General features: G+C 45.3%; 1 protein-coding gene across 1 annotated transcript in view; it reads right to left on the bottom strand.

Moving 5' to 3' along the window:
• The window catches only part of DNAJB6 (DnaJ heat shock protein family (Hsp40) member B6), a 982,130-nt gene that overhangs the window by 622,454 nt on the left and 333,405 nt on the right, over positions 1-26,271 (bottom strand). The gene's annotated exons all lie outside the window — the stretch shown is intronic.

Raw genomic sequence — 26,271 nt, 5'->3', positions numbered from 1 at the left:
TTCAACCAGGCATCTTTGCCTAGCATAGGAAGCAACTAGTGAAGAGTTAGCATCTTGAATTTTGAAATCAGCAAAAAGGTGTTTAAAGTAGACAGGTCCAGGATTGGACGCCATGAATTGTCTTTTCTGGGTACCAGGAAAAGTCTTGAGTAGAAACCTTGTCCCTTTTCCTCTTCTGGTACAGCTTGAATAGCCTTTATGCTTAAGAGAGAGAGTACTTGCTTTTGAGCCCCTGCCCACTGATTTGGGGGTAGACCTGGAAAACCGTTTGGGGTTGGTAATGGTAACGTGTGGAAGTGAAGTCTGTATCCTTGGGGAAACTATATTTAAAACCCATTTGTCCTGGGTAATGAGTTCCCAGTTTTTTGCATGTAGAGCAATCTTTCCCCCCAAAGGGGCAGTCAGTCGAGATGTGCTTGTAAGCTTTAAAATGAAGTCATTGAGACAGTTTACCATAGGCGGGAGTTTTTACTACTCCCAGATTTAGAAGTGAGGGCCCCCACTGCTTACTTCTGTGTGTACCTTGGGACTGAAGCCTGGGTGGTCTGCTGGATCGGGGTTTGGACTGAGCAGGCCTGGAAGAGGCAGGAAAGGACCAATTCTTAGAGGGCCAATGCCTACTAAATCTTGGAGGTTGTACTTGTAAGAAATCTTTAACAGTTTGCATAGATTTAGCTTTTTCTGCCATCTTTTTAAGAACTACTTCTGCCTTGTTGCCAGACAGGTGGGTCCTGATTTAAGGGAGCATCCAACAACTTAGCTTTAACATGATCTGGCAAGGATTGCTCCTTAAGCCAAGTATGCCTTCTAAGTACAGACACAGTGACAGCAGGCATGCAAGATGCCTCTAGTGAATCAAAACCACATTGCAAAGTATGTTTACCAACCTGCTCAGCAGAATGCATTAAAATCCTGTAAATCCTTATTTTCAACACAATCAGGAATCAACATCATTTTCTGTTTAATCCAATCCAATAATATGCTGCTGATACTTTAACATATGAAACTGGCAGTTTAAGGCCCTAATGGCCAAGGTCGCAGAAGTGTATACCTTCTTACCCCATCTATCTAGCGCCCTGGAGTCTCTATCAGAGGGAGTAGGATTTTTGGCAGTAGTAGCTTTAATGCCCTTTGGTCCCTGTGAAATGGTCTCAGGATCCGCAGTAGGATTTCTGAAAAGGAACTTGTGAGAGTTAGGATCCCTGTAATATCTATCAGGTTTTCTGGGAGCAGGAGGTAAGGAATCAGGGGCCAAACTAGACTCTGAAAAGGCATCATCAATGTCTAGTACAGGAGGGATAGCTAAAGGACTGTGCTGGGGCAGGAGCAAGAAATCCCTAAGCCTCTTTTTAGAATCAGAGAAATCCTGACTTTCCCAATGAAAATGCTCTAAGAGTATGCAAGGTTTCACCAAAAGAGAAATCCTCTGGTGGGGGGAGCAGAGGGAATAGAGTCCTCAGCATCAGAATCCTCATAGGTAGATAAGGGTAAATCCTGGTCATCAGAGGAAACAAATTTCAGAATCCTGGTCAGAAGTATCAAAAGCAAACCCAGTCCTAGGTCTCTTAGAGGGGGAAGGTTGGCTTCCCCTGATTAAAGTAATAAGGTCTTCAGCCATTCTTATTTCTTTTTTAGGCATAGAGGCCTGACCATGGGGTCTGGGCGCCAGTTTTCTAGGCAAGGTTAGAGTTTTAGGCCTTGAAGAAGAAGAAGAGGGCGTCGGTTTAATATGCAAGTCAGTAGGCCTGAATACACCCTTAGAAGACGGTGCCTGCACAGCGGCTCCGGACCCATCCAAGGTAGAGAAATCCACAGGTTCCACAGTTAAAGCATCTCACAGCATACCGAATGGGTCTCAGTAGAGGCCTGCGAATCTGAAGTAGCGGGTATCAGGGGCTGCGAAAGCACATCACAGAGTACCGGCGAACTGACGACTGGCTTAGGAGAAGCATCGTCTGCAGCTTTGGACCTAGGTGGCCTGTCTCCATCTTTGCGTTTTTTCGGAATATCGGTAGTCGGATGGCTTACCAAAGACATATCTGGATAACTGAACCGAGCACCAAAATATTTAGAATTGAAAATATACAGAAGACTGATGGTTCGTTGTTTAAATAAGGCACAAAACCGACAGCGAGGTAACATCGTGGTCAGGGCTTAGGCATGGAATACAGTACGAATAAAAATCTTTGAGGTATTTGCTTTCCATAAGAAATGCAATTATTTACTTTTACTGACATCGGTTTAGAGCAAGAAAAAGTTTCCCCAACGAAGTACTTAGCTTTAAGTTGAAGACTTTGGTTCTGAAACTCAAATGAAAATTTCAAGAGTTGGAAGACCGACACTTGCGAACTGCTTCTGCTTCAGGCACCGCACAGCAAGAAAGACTGATGTAATGGCGTCGGCTGCATGTTTTATACTCCTGACTACCAGACATCATGGAAGAAGAGACAACAATCGACACAGGACCTAAGACTTAGTTAATCAGGCCGACTGAGGGCTACTGCAAGTAGATAACCCAAATGTGATGATTGCAACAGTGAAACACGAAGAACATCTGGTAATGATTGGCTCCTAGCCAGAAGCAAAGCAGACGCCTGGAGCGCTTGCCCATTTTGATGTGGTAATATGCATCCCTGAGATCTATCGAGCACATCCAATCACCCCCCCCCCTCAAAAACAGAAGGATGGACTGAACCATTACCATCTGGAATTTGGTTTAGACGACAGACTTGCTCAAGCTGAGATCCAGAATGGGTCTCCAGTCCCCTGTCTTTTTTGGCACCAAAGAGATTCTTGAGTAAAATCCGGATCCACATTTGTCTGGTGGGACTGGATGGATGACTTTTTTGGCATAGCTTTTCTATTTCTGAAGCTGCCTCTTCCCTCTGACTGGGTGGAATGTCGGGAAGTTTTATTAGAAGTTTCGGATAAGAAATAAGTGGAATGGTGTAACCTCTGGTAATTACACTCTGCACCCAACGATCGGTAGTAACAGAGTGCCAGGCAGCTTGGTGCAGAGAGAAACGACCCCCGACTGCTTCCAGAGGTGAACAATCGGGCAGCACTTCAGGCATGTTGGTAAGACTGTCTAGAGAAAGAGTCCCTGGAGCCTTGGTTACCCTCTACAGGGGCGTCTTCCGGAGTTGTTACTCCCTCTGCGGGTATCACCATGTACAGCACGGAAAGCACCCTAAGATTTTTTGTGTCACATCTTTCCACTCCTCTGGTTCCTAGAAAAGGAGTGTTGAGGATTGGAAAAACAAAGGCCTACAGCAGATAGGGTCTTACTGTCATGTTCACACCTTGCTAGCATGTCTTTCACTCTGGAACCAAAAAGGGAAGATGCTTCGATGGGAGCATTCAGAAAGGAAGACTTGAAGGGATCCGTGAGGTCACAAATGTGCATCCAGGCATGATGCCTCATAACTATGCCTGAACCCGCAGCTCTAGCCACCCCATCAGTTGCATGTGAAAGCAACCTCATGGATGAGTTGGAGACAGATTCCAGGGTAGCAAGGTGCGAGGCAACTTTGTCCCGTACCTCATCAGACACCTGTCCTGCGAGTGTTCCAGAGAGTTCTGAGATGAAGTCTCTATGGAGTCTCGTAAAATGTGCCAAATAGTTCAGGGACCGAATGGCAAAGGTCACTGATGCAAATACTCGCTTCACCAATCTGTCCATGGCCCAGGATTCCCTGATGGGTGGATGGACAGCAGGGCTCTTAAGCCAGATCCTTATTTGTGGCCGCCACCACCATAGGGTCAACTGGTAACTCTCTGGACCAGTGTGGGTTCTCCTCGGAAGGGGAAAGAATTTTGTCAGGTCTCAGAGGAATCACCTCAACAGAGTCAGGGTTCTTCCATGCGCGTTGCACTATAAGCTGGACTAGCTCATCGGCAGGCGAGGTCACCCACGACGTAGACGGAAAGCCTGCATGGACACAGACTCCTCAGAGGAAGGGTTGGAGAGCTTCCAGTCACACCTCTGCTTTAACATTTCCGGGATGTCTCTGAAAGAGACAACAGGGGGGTGACTGTGGGCACCCTTCACCATCATCGTAATCTGTGTTTTCTGTTAAAGACTCTTTAGGCAAGACAATGTGCTTTCTCTTGCACAATCTCTTCCATGGGGGCTCCTCAGTGGGGGCTTCAGAGGACGACTCTGAAGAGTGGGTACCCTGAACTGGGGTTTCCTGTGTCTTCCCTGCCCGGTGTCACGGTAGGTACCCTGAACTGGGGTTTACTGAGTCTTCCCTGCCCGGTGTCACGGGGAGGTGGTCTATGGCAGCTGTAGCTCAGGAGGAGAAAACTGGGGTTCAGACATCGGCAGAATGCTTCCGGAAGTGAGAGCCCTCTCCATCACATGGAAAGCAGGTCTGCCCAAAGAGGGCTGGGAGCCCGGAACAGAGAAGGACAACCTCAGGACTGGGGGTCACACCCCGCATCGAACCAACTCCAGAGGATGGAACCTCAAGCCGGATCAGTGCAGACAAGGCTACCGGCATTGAGGACAGAACCGGACGACACAGAACCATACCCCGAACAGAGGAGCCCGCCACCCAATCATGACACTGAGGAAGGACTGGTTCAGCAGGCCCAAAGAGACGGACCCGGAGCCTCAGTGGAGGTCCACTACAGGCACCGAGACAGGGAGGCATATTCCAAGGTGGACGCCTGAGCAGAAGGCTTTGGAACCGGGATGGCCGAAGGAGGAGAATACAATGAAGTCTGTGGACAGGTCAACCCAAGTCTTGCCGGAGGATGGGTCTTGGAAGGCATGGGTATCCCCCCCTGGCTGCCAACAGCTGATCCATAAGACGCACCACATCAAGTTCTGCAAGGCTCCTGATGGATCTAGTGTATACGCCGGATGGGGAGTTAGGTCGATCTAAGAATGGGCTATACACTTCACCTAAAAATGGGTCTATGGACAGAGCATCAGGTTCGTGGTGCGTGATCTGCCGGCACTGACATCTCGAGTTTAGAGAGAGGAAGTAGTGGGGTCAAATCCAGTGTTGCTGTAATAGAGCTCAGTGCCGAAGGGACACTCGGAGCTGAAAAGGGAGATTCAATCATCACTGCAGAGACCGGCATCGGAGGCATGCACTGTGCCAAAATGGACACAGGTGCCGAAGTCATAGCAGGCGAGGTGAGATCTATAGTTGGTGATGGAGGAAGTATCGAAGCTGGAGATTTGAAGCTGGCACCGACATAGCAATAGTCGAAGTGCTCAGAGCAGATGAGGACGGTATCAAGGAGGCAGACTTATGCTCAGAGAATAACTTCAGAATTTTTGGTTTCACAGACTTACCCTGGTCACCCAAGGGTGAACAGGGAACCGAATGAGGCCTTTTCTTAACTTTCATTGGAGGGGTTGAGACCCCCATCACAGAAAGGGCCTCTGAAAAGGGAGATTTAAATAGTCCCCTTCAAAATTAGTTTATTGTTGTGCTCGTTCAGACTGCGTTGGCTGAAACTTTGGCAAATCCCACAGGGAAGCTGTACCAAAAGGTGGGGCACCTCACTGTGAGAGTCACTATTAGGTAGTATACCATTAAACGAGGTACAGTGATTAAAATCTGATGTACTCCTTTATCTGACATCTTAAGTAAACAAAATTCAAAACTTCAGAAAGAAAGAAATTCTAATTTTCTAATACAGAAAAGATTTAAACACATGCAGAAAATAAATCCAATATCAAAAATACTACGAACAGGGAAGGAATATCAACTATGGTATTCAGGGAATACCACAAGGGTAAAGAGAAAAAAGGGCCTTACCAGCAATGGTCCTGAAAAAGGTCATCAATGGGCAGAGAGAAATGTATCTAAAACTACTGTAATTCGACAGGAAAAGAACTATAGCTCACACATTTTTAGAAACAAACAAATTTTTTACACAAATAACAAAATTTCCACTTGGCTGAGAGCTCGGTTGAAATGCAGCTTTAGGGCTATGCAGCAAATGAGACCTGAGGTAACAGGGAGAAAGGCATTGTGGGTAGAAGCTTAGCTCGAGAGTTTTTGGCTGGCACAAGCTTGGTAATAGGCTGACTTGGTTCAGAGGGCTCAGGACCGAACTCATCAGTGATGAATGGAAAGAAGATTAACATCATCAGATCTGATAGTGCAAGGATCCCAGAGAATTGTATGAATATCCTTGTCCCACAAAGAATCGTAAGAATATGCTTGTATCTGTGGTGGATGGGGATATGGGAGGTAAGCATCCTTGACGTCTATGGACACTAGAAATGCTTGAGGGAGGATAAGGGGAAATGGGGTTTGTAGGGTAAGCATCTTAAATGAGGGGACTGTGAGAAAGTTATCGAGGTAGCAGAGGTCTAGAATTGGTCTCCATGGACCTTCCTTCCTGGGAACTAGGAAAAGGCAAGAGTGAAAACCTCTTCCCTCCAGTCCTGGGGGGACAGGTTCTATAGTGCCCTGCTTTAAGAGGTCTTGCAGGACTGGAAAGGACTAGGGGGGCCTGATATCTTGGTGATAGGGGTATTCCCCTGAAGGGAGGCACCTTTTGCCAAACCTTGACGTACCCCCTCTCTTGATGATGCTTAACACCCAAGAATCCTGAGTGATGAGTTCCCAGGAAAGGAGGGGTAGGGAAAGACTATGGGAAAGCGGAGGTTAGGATTGGTTGCTGCAAGAGACACGAGAAGGAGCCCATCTGATCAGGAAAGGGATGCTTAGTTATTTGGGAAGAAGAGACAAAAGGACCGTTGTATCTTTTTGGCCTTTTTGGTGGTTGTGTTGAGGGCCAAGGCAAAAAAGGCACTGCGAATGACTATCTTTTATATGGAATCTGTCTTCCACAGTCACACTTCCCTTTAATGGATGACATAAACCTCAGAAAGAAAAAGGCAGCAAAAAAGACGAAAAAGTTTTCCCCAACTGGGCACTTAGTAAATGATTGATTCCGACAGCAGAGAGATGTCCGGGACTGGAGATCAGACTGGCAGCAAAGAAGTTCGGATGGTGGTGCATGCATACATCTCATTTATGGCCGATGTCTGTTGGCGGCTTATGTCAGATGTATAATGGCCGATGTAGGGTCATTGCCTTGGCAGGCAACTATGTCAGGAATACTGCAACAGATGAATAGAAGGACATATGCATGATCCTGAGGAAGAGCTGGGAATACATTTTGGAAACTTACCGCAAACCCTAGGCTTTGCAGGAGACAAACAGATGCTGAAGCAGAATGCATCAAGAGGAAGCCTGAATGAGCAAATCATTCGGATAAGGAAAGATCAGAACTCCCCTCAACCTGCAAAAAGCAATTACAGGAGTGAGGCATGTGGTGAAAATCCTTGGGGCAGTAGAGAGGCAAAAGGGCAAAGCAGAGAACCGAAAATGCATGGAAGAAATAGAAAAATGTAAACACTTCCTGAAAAGATGAATAGGAATATGGAGGTTGGCATCCTTAAGATCCATAGAAAGTAGGAAAGCTTGAGGAAGAAGAGGAAACTAGGTTTGAAGGGACAATATCTGAATGGATGGAACCTTCAAAAAGGTGTTGAGCTGAAAGAAAGCCAGAAAGGGTCTCCAGGTGCCCTCTTTCCTGGGAAACAGAAGCATTCTGGAGTAAAATCCCTTCTCTTTTTGATGAGATGGAACTTCTTGAATTGTTCCCCGAGACAAAAGGCTCCAAAGAACCTCTGGAAAAAAGGGCAGCTGTTCCTGAGGAGGCTGAGGAAAGTACAGTTTTGTACCTACCATAAATGTAGATGTTCGAAGATCCACATTGCTGCAGTCATAACCTGTGGGTAGTCCGCTGTCCTCGGTCGGCCCGAATACCAAAGTGTTAGGCTGGCGTCAGTCATGGTCGCTTAGATCTGACGTCAGTACGCCGTGGTACTAAAGCGCATGACCGACGTCATATCCTCAGTCTTTCTTGCCCCAGATGTCAGAAGGCCCTAAAAAGAAAGGCCATAGCCAAAAAACAGGAAAACATCCAACCACCCATGTACAACCCATATCTACAACCCAAACCACACAACCACCCCAAACTACAGTGGGGAAGGAGGGAGGGAAAATTGGACTGCAGCAATGTGGATCTTCGAACATCTACATTTATGGTAGGTACAAAACTGTACTATGTTCTTCATCTCACATTGCTGCAGTCATAACCTGTGGGTAGAATCCCAAAGCAGAGATAAAGGGAGGTTGGCAAAATCATAAAGCATTGGGAGCTGCTAACATGCCCTGTAAGACTGCAGTGGCAAACCCAGCCCTAGATTTGGAATAAAGAGGGAGATGATAATGTTTAGAAAAAGTGTGCACTGAACTCCAAGTAGCTGCCTCCAAAATATCTTTAGTAGCTACCCCCCTCAGAAAAGCAGTAGAAGTGGCAGTAGCCCTAGTGGAATGAGGTCTGATTCCAGCCGGAATCTCCTTACCATGATGAGAGTAACAAAAAGCAATACAATGACCAATCCACTTAGAAATAGTTTGTTTAGAAACAGGTTTCCCCTGAGAACCCAAAGCAAAAGAAACAAACAACTGTTGAGACTGTCTGAACCCTTTAGTTCTGCTCAAATAATAACGCAACTGCCTGTGAATATCCAAAGAGTGCAAAATCTTTTCCCCTTTATTTTGGGGATCAGCATAGAAAGTAGGCAAATGAATAGACTGGTTTAAGGCCACATTAGAGATCACTTTAGGCATGAAAGTAGGGTTAAGTACGCAAAGAGACCCTGTCCTTATGAAATATTAGGAAGGGTTCAACTGCCATTAGAGCCTGTAATTCAGATACCCTTCTAGCAGACGTAATGGCCAACAAAAAAGCTGTCTTCCACGACAAACACTTCAACTCAGCTGTAGCTGCAGGTTCAAAAGGAGATAAAGTGAGTTTCTCCAACACAAAATTGAGATCCCAGGAAGGAGTAGGAGCTCTACGTGGGGGTCTTATGTTCTTTGCCCCTCTAAGAAATTGCTTGAACAAAGGATGAGAGAATAAAGGTGGGTCACAGTCATAGTGAGCAGAAATGGCTGCAGCATGAACTTTTACAGAGGAGAAAGACAAACCTTTGTCTAGTAATTCTGTAAGATACTGAAGTGAAACACTCAAATTAGGTACTGAAACATCAAAGCACTTTGCTTTGCTCCAAAGAAAAAATCTCCTCCATTTATCAGCATAAACCTTCCTTGTACTAGGCCGTCTGGCCTCCAAAATAACAATCAAAACTTGTTGAGGAAGCTGCGACCCTCCAGGGTCTAGAACAGAATATGCCAGGCTGTCAGATGCAGGGACTGTATCCTGACATTGATGAAATGATTGCCTGCCTGAGACAAAAGGTGTGGACTTGCTGGCAAAGGCCAAGGAGGCACCCGTACTAAACTCCTCAGCAGAGGGTACCAGTGTTGACGAGGCCAATCTGGAGCTATAAGAATCATGGAGGGCTTGTCCTGTCTGACCTTCAAGAGCACCTTGGGAAGGAGAGGCAGAGGAGGGAAGGCATAGACGTGAAGATTGTTCCAACTGAACGAAAGAGCATCCACTTTCCAAGCTTTTGGATGAAACATCTTTGTGCAAAACTTTGGTAGCTGGAAATTTAGTGGAGAAGCGAACAGATCTATGTCTGGAGTCCCCCAAACCACTGTCAACTGTCGAAAGACATGAGGATCCAATTTCCACTCGTGGGGATCCACCATCTGTCTGCTCAAAACATCCACTAAGGAGTTCTGTGCTCCTGGCAGAAACCTTGCCTGAAGAGTGAGGTGCAAACTGAGAGCAGTCTCCCACAAAATCATAGCTTGTCTGCAAAGTGGGTACGAATGGGTTCCCCCTTGCTTGTTGATGTACCACATGACAGTTGTGTTGTCTGTTTGAATCAACACTTGCCCTGGATGAAGTAGATCCTTGAAGGCCATCAATGCAAATTGGACTGCTAACATCTCCTTCATGTTGATATGCAAATGTAGAAGTCTGGCAGGCCACGTGTCTTGAACCCATTTTCCATTGAGGTGTGCGCCCCAAGCCTTTTCCGAGGCATCTGTCGTTAAGATCTGACTCGCCTCTGGTCGGGTCACAGAGAGTCCCTTGTTTAGGTGACATTCCTGAGCCCACCACAAAAATTCCTTCTGAATGCAAGGTATTATTTGAATGACAGTGTCCAAATCGTGGCAGTGTTGAGTCCATACACTTTTGAGATACCATTGTAACTTCCTCATATGCAGTTTGGCATTGGGAAGCACCAGAATACAAGATGCCATGAACCCCAAGGCTTGAAGGACTGTCCTTGCAGTCAGCCTGGACAGGAGAGACAATTTTTGGAAGTAAAGGGTAAGATTTCTTTGCTTGTCCGGGGTCAAAAACGCAATCTGAGAGGCTGTATTCAGTCTAACACCCAGAAAGCACATGTCCTGAGAGGGTACAAGACTGGACTTTATTTCGTTCACAGAATACCCTAGGCACCTTAACACTGCCATAACATACTGAAGATGGTGAAGTAGCTTGTCTTTGTCTTGAGCAAGAATCAGGCAATCTTCCAAATAAGGATAAATTTGTATTCCTCTTAACCGTAAGAAGGCTATCACCGGAGCCAGAACCTTTGTGAACACCCTGGGCGCAGTAGATAAGCCAAAGGGCAATGCAGAGAACTGATAATGTAAAGTCCCAGCCCGAAAACGCAGGAATCTTCTGCAGCTTGGCCTGATAGGAATATGAAGATAAGCCTCCTTGAGATCCAGAGTTACCATCCAGTGATCTTTGCCTAGCATAGGTAGAAGTTGCTGCAAAGTCAACATTTTGAATTTTGGAATGTCCAGGTATGTGTTGAGAATAGACAAATCCAGAACTGGCCTCCAAGTGTCTCCTTTCTTTGGTACAAGAAACAGGCGAGAATAAAATCCTAGGCCCACTTCTGATGTAGGGACCTGCTGGATAGCTCCCATTTGAAGAAGTAAAGAAATCTGTTTGTGAGCCTCTGCCTCTTGCTGAGGAGGAACGTCTGGCATGCCTTTGAAAGGGGGCAATGTGTGGAAATAAAACTTGTAGCCTCGGTTTATAATGTCCAACACCCATTTGTCCTGGGTGACTAAAAGCCAATTTTGCCTGAAAAGTGCCAACTTTCCTCCCAGAGGAGCTGCCAGACAGGAAGGATCGGGCAGCTGAAGATGCAGGTCTTTGTGTCTGTTTACGAAAGGACTGGCCCCTGCCCTCACCTGTAGACTGTGCAGGGGAACTCCATGTCCTAGGCCTAAAAGAACCCTGTGCATGAGCTCTGCCCCTACCACGTCTAGATCTGCCTCTAGACTGTAGATCAGAAGGATAAGCCCAACCTTTAGTAGGCCAATTTCTGCTAAACTTAGGGGGCTGCACCTGTAAAAAATCTTTAACAGTCTGCATAGACTTAGCTTTGTCCTCCATTTTCTTCAAGACTGACTCCACAGGAGAACCAAACAAAACTTCAGACTGAAGGGGAGTATCCAAAATTCGAGCTTTAACATGCTCTGACAAGTTCTGATCCTTAAGCCAAGCGTGCCTACGAATAACTGACCCAGTGGCAGCCACCCTGGAAGAGGCCTGCAAAGCATCAAAACCACACTGCAAAGAATGCTTACCCACCTGATCAGAGGCATGAACCAAATCCTGTAATTCTTTACACTCTATGCCCTCTGCTAAAGCATCCACCTTAGATTTCAATTGACTAAGAAGAAAATTCTGGTACTTCAGCATATGAAACTGACAATTTAAAGCCCTCATTGCAAGAGTGGAAGAGGTATACACTTTTTTACCCCACCTATCCAGAGCTCTAGAGTCCTTATCCATGGGAACTGGATTCTTCACAACAGAAGCCCTGACACCCTTAGGTCCCTGGCTAATAGTTTCTGGGTCAGCCCTAGGGCTCTTATACAAATATTTATGAGCCTCTGGCACCCTGTAATACCGGTCTGGCTTAACGGGGGCAGGAGGCAAAGAGTCTGGATTAAGGGAAGCCTCAGAGAAAACATCCTGTACCACATCCAAAACCGGAGGTATAGCCAAGGGCCTATGTTGAGGTAAAAACAAGAATTCCCTAAGCCTCTTTCGGGAATCTGAGAAATCCTGACCTTCCCATTTAAAATGCTCCCTCATAGAATGCAGGGTTTCTGAAAAAGAAAAATCTTCTGGAGGGGAAGCAGAGGGACTAGAATCCTCTGCGTCAGAATCAGAATAAGGGGGAAAATCCTGAATGTCTTCAGCCGAAGACTCTGAATAATCTGAAGAATGTTCCAATCCTTCCACCTCTGGCTCCACCCTAGGCCTCTTATCTGGAGGGGGCATAGAACCTCTAATCAAGGTAATTAAATCTTCTGCCATTTTAAGCATGTGTTTTTAGGCACAGAACCCGCAGAACTAGGACTGACACCAGAGGAAGACAAACCAGGCCTGGCCTTAGAAGGCACCTTAGAGACAGAGGGAGAAGGCCTAACCACCTTATGCAAAGAAGGGAGCACAGCAACCTGAGAGGCCCCCTCAGCCTGACCCGACTCCTGAGAGGCCACATCTTGCAAAACTAAAGGTTCCCCCTGAGACTCAACAGAAACCTCGGCCGGATCCACAGACTCCACTGTGGTTTCTAAAGAACCGGCGTCCGGAGCGGACGACTCATCCTGCTTGGATTTCAGCGATTTCTCTTTATGCTTCTTCACGGTAGCGGGCGTCGGAGGATCTGACGGCATATTGTAATTACACCGCTTACCGAAAACAAGCCTAGCACAATCTAACCTACGTTTAATGGTGCGCTTATTAAAAATGCATGCACAAAAATAGCATTGATCTACAAGCAAATACACCAAATAGGTTGTATAGGATAGAGAAGGGCAGATAAGACCCAGCAAAGAAAAGGGGGAAGGTGGGTGGGTAACCTGGACTGCAACAGTGAATACACTCGAACATCTACATTTATGGTAGATACACAACTGTACTATGTTCGTATTTCACTGTTGCAGTCATTACTCTTGGGTTGAATCCCAAAGCTGAGGATGGGTGGCTGGGCTAAATAGGATTAGGAGAGGCTATGAGGCCCTGCAGAACTGCAGTGGCAAAGCCTGCTCTGGACTTAGAGTAAAGAGTTAAGTGGTAGTGCTTTGTGAAAGTGTGCACTGAACTCCAAGTTGCAACATCTATGATATCTTTGGTAGGTACTCCTCTGAGGAAGGCTGCTGAAGTGGCTGCTGCTCTGGTGGAATGAGGCCTAATGCCCTTAGGCACTGATTTGCCATGTTAAAAATAGCAGAAACGGATGCAATGGCCTATCCATTTAGAAAGGGTCTGCTTTGAGATGGTCTTCCCTTGTGATCCTGTAGCATATGACACTGAAAGTTGCTCAGTCTTTCTGAAAGCTTTAGTTCTGTCCAAGTAGAAGCGTAACTGCCTGTGTATGTCCAAATAATGCAGAATTTTCTCACCCTTGTTCTGTGGATTTGGATAAAATGTAGGCAAAGTGAATGGTTTGGTTGAGGGCCACACTGGACACCACCTTAGGCATAAATGTAGGGTTTGTCCTCAGAGAAACCCTGTCTGGATGAAAAATGATAAAAGGTTCCACAACCATGAGTGCTTGTAACTCCGAGACTCGTCTTGCAGAGGTTATTGCTAAGAGCAGAGCTGTTTTCCAGGATAAGAATTTTATATCTGCTGTTGATGCTGGCTCGAAAGGAGGCAGTGTGAGTTTTTCCAAAACATAATTGAGGTCCCAGTCCGGAACTGGTGCTCTCCTTGGAGGCCTAATGTTTTTGGCCCCTCTGAGGTACTGCCTTATTAAAGGATGAGAAAAGATAGGTGGTTCCGTATTGTAATGGGCTGAAATGGCAGAGGCATGAATCTTAATTGATGAGAAAGAAAGGCCTTTGTTCAGCATCTCAGTTAGGTATTGTAAAATCTGAGGGATATTTGGTATGTCAATGCCTTGCTCCTGATTCCAAGCACAGAATCTCTTCCATTTTTCTGCATAAGATTTTCTGGTACTGGGCCTCCTGGCCTCCAAGATAACATCCATAACAGCTTTTGAAGAGGAGTGTTCTGAATGGCTACATTATCCGCCATGCTGCCAGATTTAAGGTCCTGAGATTGGCTGTGCAGGATCTGACTGTTTTGTTGGGTCAGCAAGTGAGAAGTTTGAGGCAATATCCATGCTGGACCTTGAGACAAGCTCTTTAGGACTGGGTACCAGTGCTGGCGTGGCCAGTCTGGTGCAATCAGTATCATTTTTGGCTTCTCTTGTCTGACCTTTAGGAGTACCCTGGGAAGGAGAGGCAGTGGAGGAAAGGCATATACCGTTAGATTTTTCCAGCTGAAGGATAGGGCGTCCACTTTCCATGCTTGCATGTGATGAATCTTTGTGCAAAATCTCTGCAATTGGCAGTTGTGAGGGGAGGCAAATAGATCTATGTCTGGGCATCCCCATTTCCTTGTTATGCTGAAGACTTGTGGATCCAGTTTCCATTCGTGGGGATCCATGAGGTTTCTACTTAGTCTGCCAGAGTATTTGTTTTTCCTGGCAGGAATTGTGCTTGCAGGTGAACTTGAAAAGCCAATGCTGTGTCCCATAAGGTCATTGTTTGTCTGCAGAAGGGGTAGGAATGTGCATCTCCCTGCTTTATGTACCACATGACCGTATATTGTCTGTCTTTATCAGTAGCTATCCTGGATGAAGCAGGTCCTTGAAAGCTATCAGGGCGTTTTGAACAGCTAGCATCTCTTTTTGATTGATGTGAAGATGCATCTGGTTTGCAGGCCATGTGCCCTGAATACATTTTCCTGCCATATGGGCCCCCCAGGCATAATCTGATGCCACCATTGTCAGTGTCTGTCTGGCTGTGGGTAAACTGAATGGCAGACCATTGTTGTGGTGACAGGCTTCTGCCCACCATCGAAACTCCTGTTGCAGGCAGGGAATGAGTACAATTACTGTCTCCAGGCTTTGGCAATGCTAAGTCCAAACACTTTTTAGATACCATTGTAGCTTCCTCATATGCAGTCTGGCATATGAAATTAGTAGAATGCAGGATGCCATGTAACCCAAGGCCTGCAGGATTTTCCTTGCAGATAAGTGGGTTTTTGTTGCCAATTTCTTGAAGTAAGAAGTCAGTTGCTTTTGTTTGTCTGGCATGAGATCAGCCATCTGGGCAGTTGTATTTAAGCTTGCACCCAGGAATATTATCTCTCGAGATTCACTTGTTTTTATTTATTTTTGTTTACTGTGTACCCTAGGCCAATTAGTAATCTTTTCACAGATGCTTTAGAAGAATGTCTTTGTTCTCTGCTTGAATTAGGCAGTCCAAGTAGGGGTATATTTGAATTCCTCTGTCTGCAAAATGCAACTACTGGTGCCAGACACTTTGTGAAGACCATTGGTGCAGTAGATAAGCCAAAGGGCAGTGCAGAGAATTGGTAATGCATTGAGCCAGCTATGAATCTGAGGTATTTTCTGCAAGATTGTCTGATTGGGACATGCAGGTATGCCTCTTTTAGGTCCAAAGTTACGAGCCAAGCCTTCTTGCCCAGCATGGGCAGTAGCTACTGTAGAGTCAACATCTTGAATTTTGGAACTTCCACAAACGTATTTAGTATAGACAGGTCCAGTATTGGTCTCCAGGTTTGGTCCTTTCTGGGTACTAGGAAAAGTCTGGAGTAAAATCCTTGCCCCTGCTCTTGTTGTGGTACTTGCTGAATGGCCCTCATGTCCATGAGGGCTGTAATTTGTTTCTGTGCCTCTGCCCATTGATTGTGTGGCAGGTCTGGCATACCTTTTGACCTTGGTAGAGTGTGAAAATGGAACCTGTAGCCTTGGGACACTATGTTCAGGACCCATTTGTCTTGGATAACCATTTGCCAATTTGATGAAAAAAGTGCTAGTTTTCTCCCTAAGGGGGGCTGCCAAAAGAAAAGTGCTTGGATCTGGCAGAGGAAAGTCATTGGGACCGTTTCCTGTAAGGTTGTGATTTGTCTTCTCCGCTTTTGGAGGTAGGAGCACCCCATTGCTTAGGCCTGTATGAGCCTTGGGGCTGAGATCTGCCTCTGGGACACCTGTATCTGCCTCTTTGTGGTCTGTCTGACACTGGAAAAGACCAATTTTTAGAAGGCCACTTCCTGCTAAACCTGGGTTGCTGTACCTGTAAGAAATCCTTGACTGCATGGATTTTGCTTTATCCTCCATTTTTTTCAACACCTCTTCAGCTTTAGTACCAAAGTATCATGCTGTAATGGTGCATCTAATAATTTTGCTTTAACATGATCAGGCAGATTCTGTTCCTTTAACCAAGCATGCCTTCTAATAACAGAACCTGTAACAGCTGCCCTGCAAGAGGCCTCCAGTGAATCATAACCACATTGTAAATTCCCACTTGTTCAGCTGCATGCAATAAATCCTGCAATTCCTTGTTCTCTGAACATTCAGTATTTGTCAACAATTTCTGTTTAAGCAGTGACATTAAATATTACTGATATTTAAGCATATGAAACTGACAATTTAAAGCCCTTACAGCCACGGTAGCAGAAGTGTAGACTTTTCCCCCATCTGTCTAGAGTCCTAGAATCCCTATCAGATGGGACAGGGTTTTTTTGCAGTGGAGGCTTTAACCCCTTTGGGACCCTGAGAAATAGTTTCTGGGTCAGCAGTGGGGTTTTTATATAGGAATTTATGAGAATCCGGGACCCTGTAGTATCTGTCTGGCTTAGCAGGTGCAGGGGGTAAAGAGTCAGGGGACAGGCCGGACTGTGAAAAAACATCATCTACAATGTCTATAACAGGTGGAATAGCAAGGGGTCTGTGCTGAGGAAGTAGCAGAAAGTCTCTGAGCCTTTTCTTAGATTCAGAATAATCTTGGCTCTCCCAGTGGAAATGCTCCCTCATGGTATGCAGGGTTTCCCCAAAAGAATAATCCTCTGGAGGAGAGGCTGAAGGAATGGATTCTTCAGCATCAGAATCCTCATAGGGAAGCATGGAATAATCCTGTTCAGAAGAGGAATCAGAGGAAATCTAAACCTGATCAGAAGAATCATACTCTGTCTCTTGCCTAGGCCTCTTATCAGGAGGGGGATGGGAGCCCCTGATCAAAGTAATTAGGTCTTCGGCCATTTTGAGCATCTGTTTTTTAGGCATGGAAGTCTGAGTAGGAGAATGCTGTATTTGTTTCTTTGTCTTCTGAGCTGCTTTAGTCTGTCTTTGAAGCTGAAGATTGCTTAATATATAGTTGTGTAGGTCTGAAGACACCCTCAGAAGCCGATGCCTGCTCAGTGGCTCCGGACCCATCTGAGGGAATGATTTCCGAGTGCCCAATACCTTGAGTATCCAGAGGCTCAAGTAGGCTCCACGTGGGAGTCGGAAGCAGCCTGTGGCTCTGAGGTAGCGGGCGCAAGGGACTGCGAAAGCACCTCACTGAGAACCGGCGACTGGCCTAGCAGAGGCCTTTTCGTCGGTTTTAGACCTCGGATGCCTATCCTTTTCCTTGTCCTTTTGTTTTTTGTAAACTCCAGTTGTCGGCTGTTCAGACGGCATTATATAATTAAATCTTCGGCCAAAGTAAAAAAATGCAAAATCGAACAGATGCTTAATAGCGCGTTGGTTAAATCTAGGACAAAACTGACAGCTAGCAACGTTGGGATCAGGGCCTAGGCAAGGAATATAGTAAGAGTGAAAATCCTTATGAGGTATTTGCTTCCCACAAGAAATACAATTGTTAACTTTTTCTGACATCGGTCTGGAGCAAGAAAAAAGTTTCCCCAACAGGGTACTTAGCTTTAATGAAGACTTCGGTTCTGAAATTCGGATTCGAAAATCTCAGGAGTCGGCTGACCGGCACTTGCGAACTGCTTTTGCTTCGGGCACCGCGCGGCAAAAAAAGACTGAAGAAAATGGCGTCGGCTGTATCTTTTATACCCCTGGTACACTGACGTCAGGAAAGAGGCGACAGCAACAGACATGTACAGCCTGCACACCCCATTTGTCTGCGATTTCTTTAAAGATGGACTTTAACATCCACTGATGAGGGTCAGTTGCAGACCTGTTTGATGGTCTGCAAAGCTGACTACCCCAGGAGGTAATGTACCAGCAGACGCAGCCTCATTTCCTGTGCTGCTTTCCAAATTTGAATGGTTAAGCAAAACAGAGGGTAGAAGTGGGTACCCCTTGTTTATGTGCAGCATGACTGTGATGTTGTCTCAGCAAAGTGCCTGGTTTCCATTTCCAATTGAAAGCTGTCATGTCTTGGAGGACAATTACCATTTCCTGTAGATTGATCAGAGTCTTTAACAAAGCTTTTTCCCCATCTGCCCTGTACCTACAGATCATCAGCGGATGCACCCCATGGTAGGTATGAAATGTCTGTTGTAATCACCCATTTGCTTAACTGGCATTAGAAGGGTACACCTTTGTTTTGGTCGCATGCCCTTATCATAGGTTGGTACTAAGCTATCAGCCCTAGGGCCTATACAAGCCTAGCCATAACAATTCCCTGGCTATTTCTTCCCACACTATTTACTTCCCTGGACCCCTGTCTAGCAGGGCGACTGACGTGATCCCCAGGATGAATTTCCTTTCTCCCATCCAATCGTCAAGGTTCCTTTTGAAGAGGTCCAAAGAGGCACTCTGCTTGACATGTATGGGCAATCTATTCCAGAGTCTGGGGAGTCTCTGGGTCAGGAACCTATCCCTCCAGCATGTTTTGTTTATTGTGATGACAAGGTTTAAATCCCTGGAGTGTGTGGCTCTGAGGGATTTGGATTTCTTTAAGTGTAGCATGTCCAACAGCTCTGGGTTTGACATGGCCTTGTATGTTAAGCAGAGATCGCCTCTGAGTAGACTATATGCGACAGGGTACAGCTGGAGTTTAAGGCGGTCAGTGTAGGGCATCTGCTTGAGGCCTGTGATTCTTTTAGTGAGGTATTTCTGCGGCCTTTCCAGATGCAGATGTCTTGAGAGGTATATACCAAACAGGGCATTGTATTCTATAATGGATCTAATGAGGGATGAGTACAGTGGGACAATGACCTTTTTTCTGGATGATTGCGGCGATGTGGTTATCAAAGGTGAGACGTTGTTTTGAGGTATCACCTAGAAAATGCAAGTGCAATTGTGGACATCAGATTCCCCACAAAATACAGCCACAATCAGTATTTGTTTTGCCTAGGGTCCAAGCACGACTACAAGTCTTGTGCGATTTTGCCAGGTGTTCATCCCAAAGACCCTTTGTAGCTGTTTGTCAGTGCTTAATATTCACCTAGAAAACCAACGTCTAATAAAAGTTAGCTTTCAGTATGGAGGGCACCGCAGGTGTGTCCTGTGAGCCACAGAAGGTGGCCAAAAAGGTTAGGCTCGAATCTTCCACTGCGCCTCTATATTTGGCTATTCCTCTCAAGGCTAGTGAAGGCCCGGAGGCCCTTTCGATCACAGGTCCTCAAACTGCAGCAGGTACCATTTCAGAAGCTGTTAAGGAGGGCGTCACTAGCATGTCCACAGAGGCAACACAGACATCCATTCAGGTCGATAAGATCTGATGAAATCTTTGTACACTTACAAGACAAAAGCAATAATCTTTGGTATTTAACAAACATGAGGTTATTTGAGTGACTCCAGTGCATCCGTGCATTTCTTTTTTGTCTGCTTTTTTGTTTTACCAGTTTGTTATACTTACCATAATGACAGCTCTAGGTCTGATTTTTGACCAGAACTAAGGCTTATCAGATCCAACTGGACCCAACCTTTGCATCAATCTTGAAACTCTTTGGTTATAGTTCTCTGACCCCTCCCTTATCCATTATTCCCTGGTCTTCACCTTGCTACCTCAGATCAAGTTTACCCCCGCTAAATTAAAGCACAAGCCTGCAACTTTACACTAGTGAAATACTTCTTATACTGGCGCATTTCTAAAATTATATGACAAAGGCCATGACACAGTTATACAGAATGCTGTCAATGATCACTGCTTATTAGCAGGGGTATGACTAAGTCGACCAGTCCTCAGAGGCTCATTTGTGACAATTTGCCAGGGGGCTTGGTAGAAGGGATGCTGAACCAGATGAAAACCAAACATGAATCTAACTTTTTTATCTGATGATGCCTACTTTCAAACAATTCACCTGACAGATTCTCAAGCATACCAGTCCCGGGAGGTATCAAGGAAAAACATTTCTGAGAATGTTTGAGACAAAAGATAATTCAAGACCTAGATTGTTCATCCAGTTTTAATGCGCCATACCTGAACTGTTGACCAAGTAGCAGCTGCACAGTAACGAAGCCTACTGGCAAAGGCTATAGAAGAGGCCACTGTCCTTGTGGAATGACCTTTAGGATTAGATTGTAAAGGCAAACCCTTTTTATTGTACAAAAACGTGATATTGTCTAGATGGTTGCCTGATTGTAAGTTTAAACACTGCCTTGCTCACTTTTTGTCCACAGAATATACAGTTGCTCAAACTTTCCTAAAAGCTTGGTTCCCTGACAATAAAACCCGAGCTGAAAACTGATGTCCAGCATATGAAGCATGTATTCTTCTTTACTGGAAAATCTTGAAAAAAAAAGTCCACTACATTTACTGCCTAATTTACATTTACTTTAGATACCATAAGCAGGAAAGACACTACCTCTCAATGAAACCCTATCCTTGTGAAAAAAACAAATATGAAGGTTTGCAGAATAGTGCTTGCATATCTGAAATGCACTTAGCTGAAGTGACAGCCACCAAGAAAAAATTGTTTTCCAAGATAGTAATTTTAAATACAGATACAGACAGTTCAAATGGAGGCTGAGCCAATACTTGTAACATGCCAGTAATGTCCCAAGGATCTCTAGACTGGGGTCAAACTAGAAAGATCCCTTTTAAGAAAGCTTTAGAAATCTTCCAGGAGGCTATGGAAGAGTTGTTCTGGCCTATGTAAAACCTAGAGATGGCTGCCAACTAAACTTTGATAGTTCATTACCTAGACCCAAGTGTAAAGTTGTCCTGATAAAACCTTTAGAATGGAGGGAACAGGAGCTGAAAAGGGGAAATGTGTTCAGGTGGCATCCAAGAAATTATATTTGTGGATATGGCATAAACCGTCTTTTGGGAATGCTGACTGCAATGCCTAGGTCCTGGTGATGTGATAAAGTCTGCTGAAGTGGCGAAAATCCAATTGTTGAGATATGGAAAACCTGGATCCCAAGTAGGCGGCAAGAGCACCACTACCACTGCCATAACATTGAACACTCGGGGGGGGGTTCAAAGGGCTCTAAAAAGAAACTGAGAAATCTCAAACACCTAGATTTTCACATGATAATACACGTCCCTGAGCCGTACTGTGCATATCCAATCCTCTTTCCTCAGTAGAGGCAAAATGGGCTGGAGCATGACCATATGGAATTTTGTCTGCATGACATACCGATTGAAATGACTCCGCTCCAAAATAGGTCCAAGGTCCCCCCATTTTCTTTGGTATTATAAAGAACCATAAACAGACTCGGGATTCTCTATGGTCTACAGAGATCGGCTGGATGACCCTTTCTAACAGCTCTGAAACTTCTGCTGCCACAAGTTCTCACTGACAGGGTAGCTCTCTGAGATCTTTCTATTTTACTTTCCCTTCCCCTATCAAAAGGGAGAATGACCTCTGGAGATTGTTTAGCACCCATAAATCTGTGGTTATGTTTTGCCAGGCTTGCAAAAGCAGAAATGAGCGTCCCCCAACTGCCTCCAGATTGCAGCAGACAACCCTTCATGGAAGCTGAAAAGGCTTTTCAGAGAATGGCCTGCAAAAGCCCTGGTTCTGCATTCAGCCTCTGTCTCTAGGACAACACCCATCATCATTACCTCCTCCTCTGCCAAAGGAAGGTCTATCAGGCTTTTCCCCGACAAGGACCCTGACTTTTTGAACCACATCATCTTCCCAGCCCACTGCTTCCTAGAGTAGGAACTCTAGTGCATGGAGAAGCACATGCCTACTGCAGAGTGTCTTATTGTGTTGCACAGTCCTGGTGAATTTTTTTTTTTTAAACTAAGTCTGAGTATGGATCCATCAAAGGGGATGATGGCGATGGACATCCCCTGAAACTTTCCACAAAGTCACAAATGCACACCAAGGCATGACTGAAAATGGAGATTCTGATGCCTGCGCTTAGCTTCGCCATCGACTGCATTTGAAAACAGCCATACGGCCACACTAGAGGCAGAATGGAAGGTGGACAGCTGACATTCCACTGTCTTTTGGACATCTGTTGGCAGAAAGTACAGTTGTATACCTACCATAAATGTAGATGTTAGAGTGTATTCACTGTTGCAGTCATTACACTTGGGTTATCCTGCAGGCGGCAGGCGACTCGCAGTCGGCCCGAGTTCCAAAGTCTAGGTCCGGCGTCTGTTGCTGTCGCCTCTTCCCCGACGTCAGTGCGCCAGGGGTATAAATGTTGCAACCAACGCCATTTTCTTCAGCTTTTCTTGCCCCACATGCCAGGTGCCCCCAGATAGGAAGACTGGAAAGATAAAATTATGCCAAAAAACATGCATATATTGCTATAAACATTTCCTTCATCTACAAGCAAATACACCACATAGATTGTATAGAGAAGAGAAGTACAGAAAAGTCCCAGCAGTGAAAAAAGGGGGATGGTGGGTGGGTAACCTGGACTGCAACAGTGAATACACTCTAACATCTACATTTATGGTAGGTACACAACTGTACTATGTTCATCGTGTTTCTCTGTTGCAGTCATTACACTTGGGTAGAATCCCAAAGCTGAGGTTGGGCGACTGGGTCTAAACTGGATTTGGAAAGGCTACCAGGCCCTGCAGAACTGCAGTGGCAAAGCCTGCTCTGGATTTAGAGTAGAGAGGTAAGTGGTAGTGCTTGGCGAAAGTGTGCACTGAGCTCCAGGTTGCAGCTTCTAAAATGTCTTTGGTTGGTACTCCTCTGAGGAAAGCTGCTGAAGTGACTGCTGCCCTGCTAGAATGAGGCCTAATGCCCTTAGGCACTGATTTGCCATGTTGTGCATAACAGAAGCGGATGCAGTGTCCTATCCGTTTTGAGATTTCCTGCTTTGTAATAGGCTTTCCTTGTGATCCTGCAGCATAGGCTACAAACAGCTGCTCAGTTTTTCTGAAAGCTTTTGTTTTGTCCAAGTAGAATCGTAGCTGTCTGTGTATATCCAAAGCGTGCAGAAGTCTCTCCCCTTTATTCTGGTGATTTGGGTAAAAAGTAGGTAAATTAATGGTTTGGTTTAAGGCCACATTGGAGACCACTTTTGGCATGAATGTTGGGTTTGTCCTAAGAGAAACCCTGTCCTGATGAAAAATGAGGAAAGGTTCCACAGCCATTAATGCCTGTAACTCTGAGACTCTTCTTGCTGAAGTTATTGCTAGGAGCATAGCAGTTTTCCATAAGAATTTTAGATCAGCTGTGCTGGCTGGTTCAAAAGGAGGCAGTGTGAGTTTTTCTAAAACAAAGTTGAGGTCCCAAGTAGGTACTGGTGCTCTCCTTGGGGGTCTTACATTTTTGCCCCTCTGAGGTACTGTCGTAGTAGAGGACATGAAAAAATAGGAGGTTCCGTATTGTAATGAGCTGAAATGGCAGAGGCATGGATTTTAATAGATGAGAAAGATAAGCCTTTGTCCAGCATCTCAGTTAGGTATTGTAAAATCTGAAGTATATTAGGGACAAGTGGGTTCGAGCCCTTGTGCCTGGTTCCAAGCACAGAATCTCTTCCATTTTTCTGCATAACATTTCCTAGTGCTGGGCCTCCTGGCTTCTAAAATGATATCCATAACAGCTTTAGAGAGAGGTGCAGTCTGAGTGGCTACATTATCTGCCGTTGACTGTGCAGAATCTGATTGTTTTGTTGTGTCAGAAGATGAGGAATTTGAGGTAGAAGCAAAGCTGGGCCTTGAGACAAACTCTTTAGGATTGGGTACCAGTGCTGGTGTGGCCAGTCTGGGGCAATCAGGATCATTTTTGGCCTTTCTTGTCCGACTTTTAGTAGCACCTTGGTAAGAAGAGGCATCAGAGGGAAAGCACAGACTGCCAGGCCTTTCCAGCTGAATGATAGAGCATCCACTTTCCATGCTTGAGAGTGATAAGTTCTTGTGCAAAAGTTCTGTATTTGGTAATTGTGAGGGGAGGCAAAAAGATCTATGTCTGGGCATCTCCATTTCCTCGTTATCATGCTGAACACCTGTGGATTTAGCTTCCATTCATGAGGATCCATGAGATTTCTGCTTAGTTCGTCTGCCAGTGTATTTTTTGTTCCTGGCAGGAATTGTGCCTGCAGATGTACTTGATAGGTCAGAGCTGTGTTCCACAAAGTCATGGCTTGCCTGCATAGGGGGTAGGAATGTGTGCCCCCTTGCTTATGTACCACATAACTGTGGTATTGTCTGTCTTTATTAATAGCTGTCCTGGATGGATTAGGTCCTTGAAAGCTGTCAGGGCATTCTGTACAGCTAGAATATCTTTTTGACTGATGTGAAGATGCATTTGTTCCTTGGGCCACGTGCCCTGAATACATTTTCCTGCCATATGTGCCCCCCAGGCATAATCCGATGCATCCGTTATTGTCTGCCTGGCAGTGGGTAAGGTGAAGGGCTGTCCCTTGTTGTGGTGACAGGCCTGGGACCATCATCGAAACTCCTGTTGTAGGCAGGGAATTAAAGTTATGATTGTCTCCAGGCTGTGGCAATGCAGAGTCCAAATACTTTTTAGATACCATTGTAGTTCCCTCATATGCAGTTTTGCATATGGAATTAGTAGAATACAGGATGCCATGAAGCCCAAGGCCTGCAGAATTTTTCTTGCAGGGAGCTGGGTTTTTGCTGCCATCACTTGAAAGTAATGAGTCAGTTGCCTTTGTTTGTCTGACGTGAGATAAGCCATCTGGGCAGTTGTATTTAAGCTTGCACCCAGGAATATTCTCTCTTGAGAGGGCATTTAGTTTTGATTTATTTTTGTTTACTGTGTACCCTAGGCAAATTAGCAATATTTTTACAAATGCCAGATGCTTCAGAAGAATGTCCTTGCTCTCTGCTTGAATAAGGCAGTCATCCAAGTAGGGATATATTTGAATTCTTTTTTGTCTGCAAAATGCAATTACTGGTGCCAGGCATTTTGTGAAGACCCTGGGCGTAGTAGATAAGCCAAAGGGCAGTGCAGAGAATTGGTAATGCATCGAGCCTGCTATGAATCTGAGGTATCTTCTGCAAGATTGTCTGATTGGGACATGCAGGTATGCCTCCTTGAGGTCCAAAGTAACTAGCCAAGCCTTCTTGCCCAGCATGGGCAGAAGTTGCTGTAGTGTTAACATTTTGAATTTTGGAACATCCAGGAAAGTATTTAGGATGGACAAGTCCAGTATTGGTCTCCAGGCTTTGCCCTTTCTGGGTACTAAGAAAAGTCTTGAGTAAAATCCTTGTCCCTGTTCTTGCTGTGGAACTTTTTGAATAGCTCCCATGTCCATAAGAGCATCAATCTGTTTTTGTGCCTCTGCCCATTGGTTTTGTGGCAGGTCTGACATACCTTTTGGTTTTGGAAGTGTGTGGAAGTGGAACCTGTGACCCTGAGAAACAATATTCAGCACCCATTGGTCCTGGGTGATCATGTGCCAATTTATTTGAGAAAAGTGCTACTTTTCCCCCTAGGGGTGCTGTCAAAAGGTAAGTGCTTGGCATTTGTACAGGGAAGTCATTGGGACAGTTTCCTATAAGGTTGTGATTTATCTTCCCCTCCTTTGGGGGCTGAAGCACCCCATTGTTTAGGTCTGTAGGAGCCTTGGGGCTGAGATCTGCCTCTTGGGTGTCTTATCTGCCTCTGTGGCCTGTCTGACACTGGAAAGGACCAATTTTTTTGAAGGCCAGTTTCTGCTAAATCTAGGTGGTTGAACCTGTAAGAAATCTTTCACTGTCTGCATTGATTTTGCTTTATCCTCCATTTTCTTTAACACCTCTTCTGCCTTAACACCAAAGTATCATGCTGTAGTGGAGCATCCAATAATTTTACTCTTAGCATGGTCAGGTAAACTTTCTTCTTTCAACCAAGCATGCCTTTGAATAACAGAGCCTGTAGCTGCGGCTCTACAAGAAGCCTCTAATGAATCAAGACCACATTGCAGAGTATGCTTTCCCACTTGTTCAACTACATGCAATAAATCCTGCATTTCCTTACTGTCAGGACTTTCTGAATTTGAAACCATTTTCTGTTTTAACAATGACGTGAAGTACTGTTGATATTTAAGCATGTGAAACTGGCAGTTTAAAGCTCTTACAGCTAAAGTAGCAGAAGTGTAAACTTTTTTCCCCCCATCTGTCCAGAGCT

This window comes from Protopterus annectens, chromosome 3.part0 (assembly GCF_019279795.1).
Source record: "Protopterus annectens isolate FY-2018-M chromosome 3.part0, PAN1.0, whole genome shotgun sequence".
NCBI lineage: Eukaryota > Metazoa > Chordata > Ceratodontiformes > Protopteridae > Protopterus > Protopterus annectens.
The sequence above is the reverse complement of the archived record's forward strand: the minus strand, read 5'-3'. Positions and strand labels throughout refer to the sequence as shown.